This window comes from Meriones unguiculatus, chromosome 14 (assembly GCF_030254825.1).
Source record: "Meriones unguiculatus strain TT.TT164.6M chromosome 14, Bangor_MerUng_6.1, whole genome shotgun sequence".
NCBI classification, from domain to species: Eukaryota; Metazoa; Chordata; class Mammalia; order Rodentia; family Muridae; genus Meriones; species Meriones unguiculatus.
In genome coordinates, this window is record NC_083361.1 from 37056315 (window position 1) to 37065946 (window position 9632).

Here is a 9632-nt window from a genome sequence, read left to right on the forward strand (position 1 = left end):
TTTAGTTGAGTGACATTTAGATTGTTTCCAGCTTCTTGCTATTATGAATAAAGTTGCTAGAAACATGGCTGAGCAACTGTCCTTATGGAATGGTGGGCCCTCTTTTGGGTATATGCCTAAGTGTGGTATACCTGGATCTTGAGGTAGCACTATTCCTAATTTTCTGAGGAAGCTCCAGATTGATTTCCAAAGTGGTTGTACAGTGTTTATATGAATAATCAGTGGAGAGGTTTCCTCTTTTCTAATAGTTGTTTTTCTTCAGTGCTATCTGTATGTTCCTGTGATATCTTTTGTTCATCTTGTGAAGAGGATATTCTAGCATCCTTCATAGTGCTCTTTCAGTGGTTATGAATTCCTGTACTTCTGCTCATTATTGAACTTTATTCTGTATCCTTCTATTATGACCAATAACGTTGCTGGGTATAATTACTGTTGTTGCCAATTACTATTGGTAGTGATGTCTCTAAAAGTTTGAAATAGATCACTGTTACTCTCCTCCTTTAAGGATGTCCATAGTGGAATCTGCTGTTATACAGATTGGCCTTTCTATAACACAGTCTTCTGTCCTGTAGACTCCAATTTTATATCTTTCTAACAAAATAATTTTAAGTTAAATTTGTCAATGGGTCTTTCTTTTCTGATGTTGAGTGTTTGGTATTTAAATGACTATTTTATCGTGAGGGTGACACATTTCACTGAAAAACTACCACTGCATTTAGCTGGATATTGTGTTGATAACTTGAGGGTGTCCTTCTCTTCTTGTGCCCATGGTCTGTAAATTTGATCTTTTAATCATAACCTCTTCGTCTCCTATGTTTTAAAATCTTCTGTACTTTTTAATCTTTGTCATACTTTGATTTTCTAATACTTATGTATAATCTTCAAGCTTTTTCACCTGTCTTCATCTATTAGTTTTCTCTTGGTGAGATATTTTTAAATTTTATTTCAGCTTATTTAGTTTACATTCGAAGGATGCCACTCCTTTCTCACTTCTGAGTCCCTCCTCCCGCTTCTTCCACTGTGCACTCTCACTCCCCCCTCCAGAAAATGGGAGTCCCCTTTCTCCATACTAACCCTACTCAGCACATCAAGTCACAATCTTACTGAGCATATTCTCCTCCATTTGGCCAAGCAAGGCAGTGCTCCTGGAGGAAGTGATCCATATGCAGGCAACAAAGTCCATGTTAGAAATAGCTCCCAAAACAGACTCTCCAGGATCCCACATGAAGACTAAACTGCCCATTGGATTTTCCAGGAAATGATATCAGTGAGTGATCAAAAATAGTTTTATATTCTTACTAAAAAATAAAACAGGTTCTGAGACAATTAAATATACTGTATGCATTGCGCATGTAAAATCCACAAAGAAATAAAAATGTCACATCCAAATAATAATGAGTAACATAAATATAGGGAAGCTAGAAGTAGGTTAATTATGTAACAATTTATCTCATTTTATTAAGTTAGAAGAAAGCATAAGTGGAATCACTAAACACACATCATTTACTGCTATGTGATAGAATTCAGTACAGTTATTTAAGGCCCACCTGTCTACTTCCTGTGGCCCCCTCTATCATGTCATGAGACAACTGGAGCTGTGGACCACGTGAAAAATATGGTCTAAACTTACTATCTGCACAGCAAGTCCACAGCCATGTTGGAAAATCCTAATGTGGAAGATGTCATACTCTTTGTGCAGTTTTTCTTTTCAGTTCATATTCATTTTGTCTCCAACAGTACTAGTGCAGTGGGTCTTTCTCAGGAAGAAGTACTTCTAAAAGACAGGCACCATTCTGTAGTCTGTATGTTCTTCCTTTTTTGAGAAAATGTATTCTGTTTCCATGTGAAAGATAAATTAATTGAAGGTATTCTGGGGGAAAATCTCAATGAAAGCAAAATGATAAATTAATTCATTCTAATGTTTGCAGAATTTTAGTTCTCTGAAAGGAAACTCAGAAACTCAATCATAGACATTCATGTAGACAGCAAACATACATGTGCAACACACACAAACAGACAGATATGTGGACACAGAGAGAGTCACATCCATACAGAGATTCACAAATAATATAGGCATACATTTATGCAGAGACATAGCAGCATACCTCCCTAGGCACACGTGAACATACAGACACACACATACAGACACATGCAACCCGAACAGACATCTGAGTACAGAAACACATAGAACACATGCAGAGTTATGCACAGACAAATACACACTGAGAGACATAGAGAAATAGGCAGACCTACCACGGAGACATTGACACAAAGAAAAATACAATATACAAAGATAGACAAACAAATAGACACACAACAACAGCAACATATATATATATATATATATATATATATATATATATATATATATATGAGAAACATTGACACACAGACACATTTTGGCTCCCATCCACAGACAGAAAACAGAGAGTCAGCAGGACAGAAACACACACACACAACAGGTATACACACATAGAAACAAAAATACACAGTGAGAAACACACATTCAAACAAATGAACATACATCTATGCACTGAACTGAACCATAGCACTCTTCTCTGTGTAATTACTCTCAGCCTCGGAGGAAGGTCCTCAGAGACTATAATTGAGACAGAATAAGAAGAGAAAACCATCTTTTTAATTTATTAACACAAAATTTGAAATTAGTGACCAAACACCCATCTTCTCATCACAGAGAAGAATAATGAGGAAGGACATATTATGTCTCTAATATTAGTACAGGTGTGATTATATTCAGGTGCTCTTTGGCAGAATCACTAATTTTCATTGAAAAATAGTGTATTCGATTCTACTGCATTTGTATTAGAGAACTGTCAAATCTCTAGACTTACTTTGTCAGAAGAAAACATGCTTAGAAATGTAGTGTGTTGGGGGGAACATTTCCTAGTCCACTCTGAGAGATCCTTAAAATCTATGGCATTGATGTGAGCAGGTATCAATCAAAGAAAGTAACACTACCTTCAAGGAGCTAAATTCATGTCCTTTTCCATTGTCAATCAGCTGATCTTCTACCTGTTGAAGAAGCTTTTGATGAATGACATTGGCCACAGCATACACAGCATTATATATGTCATAACTGCTATCACTAAAGGCCATGTCAAAAGTCTGTTCCATTAGCCATTCCAATGAGGCATTGGATGAGCAGTTCTTCAGTGTCTTACAGTTAGCTGCTGAGTCTTCACAGTTAAAGTACATCCACTCCAGCCTTGCCAGATACTTGTCTGAGTATTTGAGAGGGTTCAATGTCTGGACAAAATTTTTAAACCCAGAAATCTTCCCATGGTGGTGTGCAAAAGCAAGATTCCCATGGAATGAGTCAAGTGTGAAGTCTCTCTGACTTGTAGTGACATCCCACTGTGAGGTGGTGACCCATATTCTCTGTATACCTCGAGATTCCCACATTCTGAAGCTCACAGCTAGAGTACCATCTGTGTCACCATAAATGATAACCACATTTGCAGATGATGTCATGATTTGTTTGTAGTACACTTCAGCTCTTGACATGTATAGCTGTGTGTTGCCTGGGATCATGTTCACAAAGGCCAAGCAGACTGTATTTTTTTCCATTTCTGTTCTCAAATATGAGAGGAATTGGATACTTTGATCATTGTCTGAGATGGCTAGCCCAACCCAGTTCCAGCTGAAGTAAAGTAAGAAGGAGACCATGGCCAGAACAAGCGATGAATCCTCATGGGCCATCTGATACAGATAGGAAAATTGTTCATGATCACTCAGGATAAGTTGGTAAGGTCCATAAGTAAGCTGAAGAACCTACAACATGGAAAGCAGCATAAGGAAGCATGCACTTCTAAGAACTTGTAAACAGTTCTAGAAATTCTCCTAAGCTTTTACATCTTCCTTTATCCCCATTTCACACAAGGAAATATAGGAAACCCATCAATTCTTTGAATAATACTTTGAACTACATAGACTGACATATGGCCATTAAAACCAGTCTTTTCTTTACACGCTTTTTAATACCTCGTTAAAACCACCAATGCAGACAATTTCATTAATTTCCACCCAACAAAATCTCACCTGCTGAGATGCGAAGTGGCACATGAGTGTCTGAAATAACACAGATGTTGCCCAATTTGGTCCTATAAGGAATATATTACACTTCATATCTTGGCCCCAGTCATAATTAGAAATAAAATTATGATTTTGTTCAGAAAGAGGAATGAGACTGTATACTTGTGACAAGTATTTGGCAAAAAATCAGGGTTTCTGTTGATTTCATCCATTGAAAAAGCCAAGGCTAGAGCAAACTATTGGTTTTAAGCTGGTGTTCTGTAAAAGGGTACAATAATCATTATGTTCAGAAATCTCTATATGATAATTTGCAGTCAATATAATGACTATTCCATACTTGATGATATTGGACCCCACGCCCAAAATTTGGATCTAATGTCCTGTGTAGTGAGTTTGGGATGATGTAAGAATCTTGAAGCTTGCAAAAGCAAAAAAATTTCATGAGAGTTCATCTTCCATAAACAAACACCTTTGACAGTGTTTTCAGTCTGTGTTTATTGAGTGATTGCTCAGAAGGTAAACACAAGGGCATAGGCTTTAATCAAACAGTACTCCTTTCATAATTATTCAGCAACAAGAAAAATAGACATGATGTGTAAGCATTTATTTTAAAATTATCTGAACTTGTTGGGGTAGTGCAAGAATGAATGATGAAGGCAACATTTGCTGCTGTACTAACAATTGATTATAATTGTGGGAAATATATTTAACACATTTCTTCATATCTATCCTTATGCTGATATCTTTGTAATTTATCTTTGGAAGCAGAAAATCTTTTCAATGATTTATTTTCAAGTAAATCACACAGCATCAAGGTATTTTTTAAAAAATGTATGTCTGACTTTGGAAATCATCTGTCAGTTTCTGAGAAAACTGGGAAAAGCTCTACCTGAAGACCCATCTATCCTTTTCCTGGTCTTATACCCAGAAGATGCTCTTCCATAGGACAAGGACATGTGCACAATTATGTTCATAGTAGCCTTATTCGTAATAGCCAGAATCCAGAGACAACCTAGATGATCGTGAACCAAAGAATCAATAAAGAAACTTTGTTACCAGAGGAGGACTTTGCAGCCAGTTCTGAAGGTATCTGATAATACAGGATCAGAGGAAAGGGGAGGAGGTCCTCTCCAATCAGTGGACTTGGAAAGGGGCAGGGAAGAGATGAGGGATGGAGGGAGAGTTTGGGTAGGAATGAGGGAGCAGGATATAGCTGGGATACAGAGTTAATAAAATGTAACAAATAATAAAAAATAAAAATAAAAAAGAAACTGTGCTACATTTACACAATGAAATATGATTCACCTTCTAATCACAAGGAAATGATGAAATGTACCGGCAAATGAGTGGAAATAGATAATCCTGAGTGAGGTAACCTAGACACAGAAAGACAGACATGGTATGTACTCACTCATTACCAGATTTTAGCCATAGAGTACAGGATAAACATACTTCACTTCACAGACCCAAACAAAATAAGTAACAAGTAGGACCCAAGTGAGGATTCTTAAATCTCATTTAGAAGGGAAAATAGAGTAGACTGTAGAAGATGCTGGAGAGGAAGGAAGGTAGGAGAGGGAGTGTAGAATGTAGAGATCAGCCACTGGGAAAGTTGGGGTGGGAGGAGAGAGGACCTGCCGAGAGAAGAGAAAACATGGGTGGAGTCATCTCTCTCTACCAGGCTGGAGAAGTAAGACAGGGTAGGATTTTGGGAAATCATGGACTTGACTCTACCTGAGATTCTTGCTACTGGACACAGAAGCCTTAAGTGGGGGAACAATAACCCACCCACAAAACCTTTGATCCAAAAATTATCCACCCTACAAGAAGTGCAGGGGTAAAGAGGGTGCAGGGATTTATTAAATGTGAGAGCAATGATTGGTCCGTACTGACCCTAGCATAGCTGTTCCCTGCCAGGATCCATCCATCAGTGGATCAAAACTGATGCAGAGACCCACAGCCAAACATTGATTAAATTGTAGGGAGTCTTGTGGAAAAGTCGGGGGAGGGATAGATGGACCTGAATGTGACAGGAGGTCCACAAGAAGACCAACCAAGCCAAATAACCAGGGCTCAGACAGGCTTGAGGAAACAGAAGCACCAGAGAAGGACCATGTATAGCTAGGACCTATGCCGTGCAGAGTTGTAGCCCATGAGAAGCTCAGGCTTCTTGTGGGTTCCATTTTAAGGGAACCAGTGGTTCTCTCTGACATGAACTCTCTTTCTTGCTTTTGATCACTTTCTCCTGTTGTGGCTGCTTTTTTAGGCCAGTGAAGAAGAGTCTCAGTCCTGATGATACTTGACAAGCTTTGGTGTGTTAGTAGGGGTCTCCCCTTCTCTGAGGAATGGAGGATGGTGGATGAAGAAAATGGAGGGAGGGTGGGATTAAGAGGAGAGGAAGACAGATCTATGATTGGGAGGCAAAATGAATAATCAAATACCTTGATTTTGAAATATATATTTCTGTATGCATCTTTGTGTGTGGACATGAACAATGCTCATTAATCCATTATGAATGTAATTCATCCTATGCTTTTTGAATGTGTTTTTCTCTAGTCTAGTCTGGCTTCAAATGCTCACAGATATTCCTTCTCCAGATATGCATGAACAGGTTAAGGGTATGCACAAGCTTCTCAGTGTCCTGCAACTATTGTATTTCTACAAGGGGATAGGATTCATGCTTGATACATCTGAGCAATATATTTTCATATAAAAATATCTTTTTACTGACTCCAGCTACACCAACAGAACATTACCACCCTACTGAGAAATAGTAACTTCTTGAAATTGCAGGGAGGTTTGTATGTGCCAATTTTCCATGTCTTTAAAATGATAGGATATAAAGAGTAAAACAGGTGGGAAATCTGTATGATTATGTTTTTTAAAAAATGGGAAAAATTCAGTTGGAATATAACATAACATTTTTCTTTCTCTTTATGAAAATTATAACTTATCCTGTCTCTTTCTAGTCTTTTCATATCATCTGACCAATAAATATCAATCATGTTCCTTTCTTTTGAATGGTTCATGCAAAGTTAAATGAAATTTATTTTCTACTTAGACATTGTACATTGTGGTGTCTGTCTACAAAATTAGAACATTTTACAATATGCTTTATTATCATGCAGTAATATTGTCTTTGAAAATTTCAGTAACACACAACAGGAATTTGAGACTACAAATTGTTTGACTCAAACATTATCTATGCTTAAGACACATCAGTTTTTTGAGTTGCCAGAGTGTCCTAGTGGTCCAACGTACTGTGTTGGAAAACAACTACCAGAAATCCACAAAATCAAAAATGTGTACAGTAACCACATTGATAAAATAAGCAATTTCAGTTTGTAAAATTCCTGAAAGAGGAACATAAGAGGTAATATAAGTGATATAAGTGTCAGAGAATAAACAACTTGGACACAAAGAGAGAAGACACACCATTCTCCAATAATGGCAGAGATGAGCTTCTAGGAAACTCTATTCCTATTGTCAAGTATTGTTAACTATACATGTCACAAATGTCATTTAGGCAAGTGACAAGGGAAGTAAGTAGTCACCACTATTAGTGACAGCCTCACTTTTCAAACAAATTTACAGTCCAAACATTTCTTCTTTACTCTAAAGACAGAGTGGAGAACTGAGCTTTGTAGTACTTAAAGGCCAGTGGCTGTGTATGTATACAAGTGAAGATGGAGGTATAAGAACATGTTTAAAGTTCATATCCGACAGATCTCCTACTTCCATTCTTGATGAAGGTTCAGAAGACATGAATGACCACATGCAGAGCCTTTCAGGGAGTAACAACATCTATACGAAAGCTGTCTGTACTTAGGCGTGGCCCAAACATTACAGGCCCAGCACATGTATTAAAAGCTATACAGGGACAGAAAAATGTTCCCACACCTCTATGGTTATTTAATTGTACTTTTTTCTTGTTGATACTGATTGAAATAGTGTGGAGCATCTTTTTATAAGACAACACTGGCTACTCTGCTTGGTAACTGTCAACAGGAGAGCTGTTTGCTGTGGATCATGGTAGACAGCCCTGTGTTCACTCAACCTCTGGGTCTATAATACTGAGGCTAACTAATGGAAAAACAAAACACTCTATGGAGTAATTTAAAGTGATAAACAGCATTGAATCTCTAAAAGATTTTGGAATTGTTTCTTGGTGTTCACTGTGCGAGAACCAAACAGAGGACTCAGAGCAATGATTTTTCCCTTATCTTCAGACCCCATGTGATATACTCATGACAGTATTTAAATGGAAAATACAAAAACACTTACAGTGTATTCAGGATGTTGATGAAATACTCTTTTTCCACAGGTAAATGTACTGTCCTGAGGCAGAAAAAACAAACTGTCATTAAATCTCCATCCTTTTCTTCATTCTGCTTCACTCTCCAAAAGCAGCTGGAAGGAATGAAACTGGCCATGAGAAGTGGAATATGCAGAAGCAAGTAGAATAAAATCAAAGTGGACATCTTTGTCCTACTGTAAGCCTGGGAAATGTGGCCTGAAAAGTGTCGTGCAAATCAGCATATCAAATGGGCACTCTCGTCTTCCTACCTGCTTTTATTTTTCTGTGCAAGGGAGAGGCTACTTGCACATTCATGGTCCTTTTTTTCCCCCAGGTCCTTCCTGAATCCTGGAGGAAATTTTGATACTCTCTTTCCTGGAGCTCATCATCTGATATCCACAGTCCATGTGATAAACATGAGATAATAAATAACTATGATAATAGTTCACTCTTCTGTTCCATGACATCATTCATATTTGTGGACATTGAGACCCCAGGCAGAGCCATTTTGAGACAATTTTCTCAGAACTATCTTACAAATATGTTTATGTGTACAGCATTAGACATTGTGTCATTGCATTTTCTTAGATGATCCACAATGAAGGTTAAATTATCAATTCAGGAGGGACATACAAAAATGCTAATGATTTCAAGCTGAGCATTGTGTCATCAAATCCATGTGATAGAAAGGCAGCCTCTTTTGTGCTCCATCTGAGATCCACAGAGCATGCACACTATAGAATATGTCACACCAGTGACAAGTATAGAACACCTAAACAAAACCTGTGTCTCCAGTGTGTGGAGAATTAACAGTCAGGTGAAATCCAGAAAGTTTGAGACCTCTATATCCACAATCATCCTGGTCCTCACAGAACCACAGTTCTTTACCTGTTAAATGTTGATTGAATGTATGAAATTTTATGAAAGAATGGGGAGATAGAAAGCCCTGGAGGTGACAGGAGCTCCAAAAGCAGACCAACAGTGCAAACAAACAAACAAACAAACAAACAAAAAGAACCCAAAAAAACCTACCAAAAACCAAAGCCAAACAAACCGTTGGTCCCTGTGCGATCACCACAGACTGATACACCAACTAAGGACCATGCATGGAGAGGACCTAAAAACCTGCTCAAATGTAGGCCATAGACTTGTCTCCAAGTGGGTTCCCTAGTAAGGGAAGTCGGTGATGTTGCTGGCATGAACTCTGTGGCAGGCTCTCTGATCACCTCCCTTTGGGGTGTGTAGCCTTGCCAGGTAACAGAGAAAGACAATGCAGTCAGTC

At 38.1% G+C, this 9632-nt stretch overlaps 1 pseudogene; it reads right to left on the minus strand.

Annotated features, from left to right (window-relative positions):
• Window positions 1-1532: 1532 nt before the first annotated feature.
• LOC132646982 (vomeronasal type-2 receptor 116-like) lies at window positions 1533-8534 on the minus strand (annotated as a pseudogene).
• Window positions 8535-9632: the final 1098 nt, after the last annotated feature.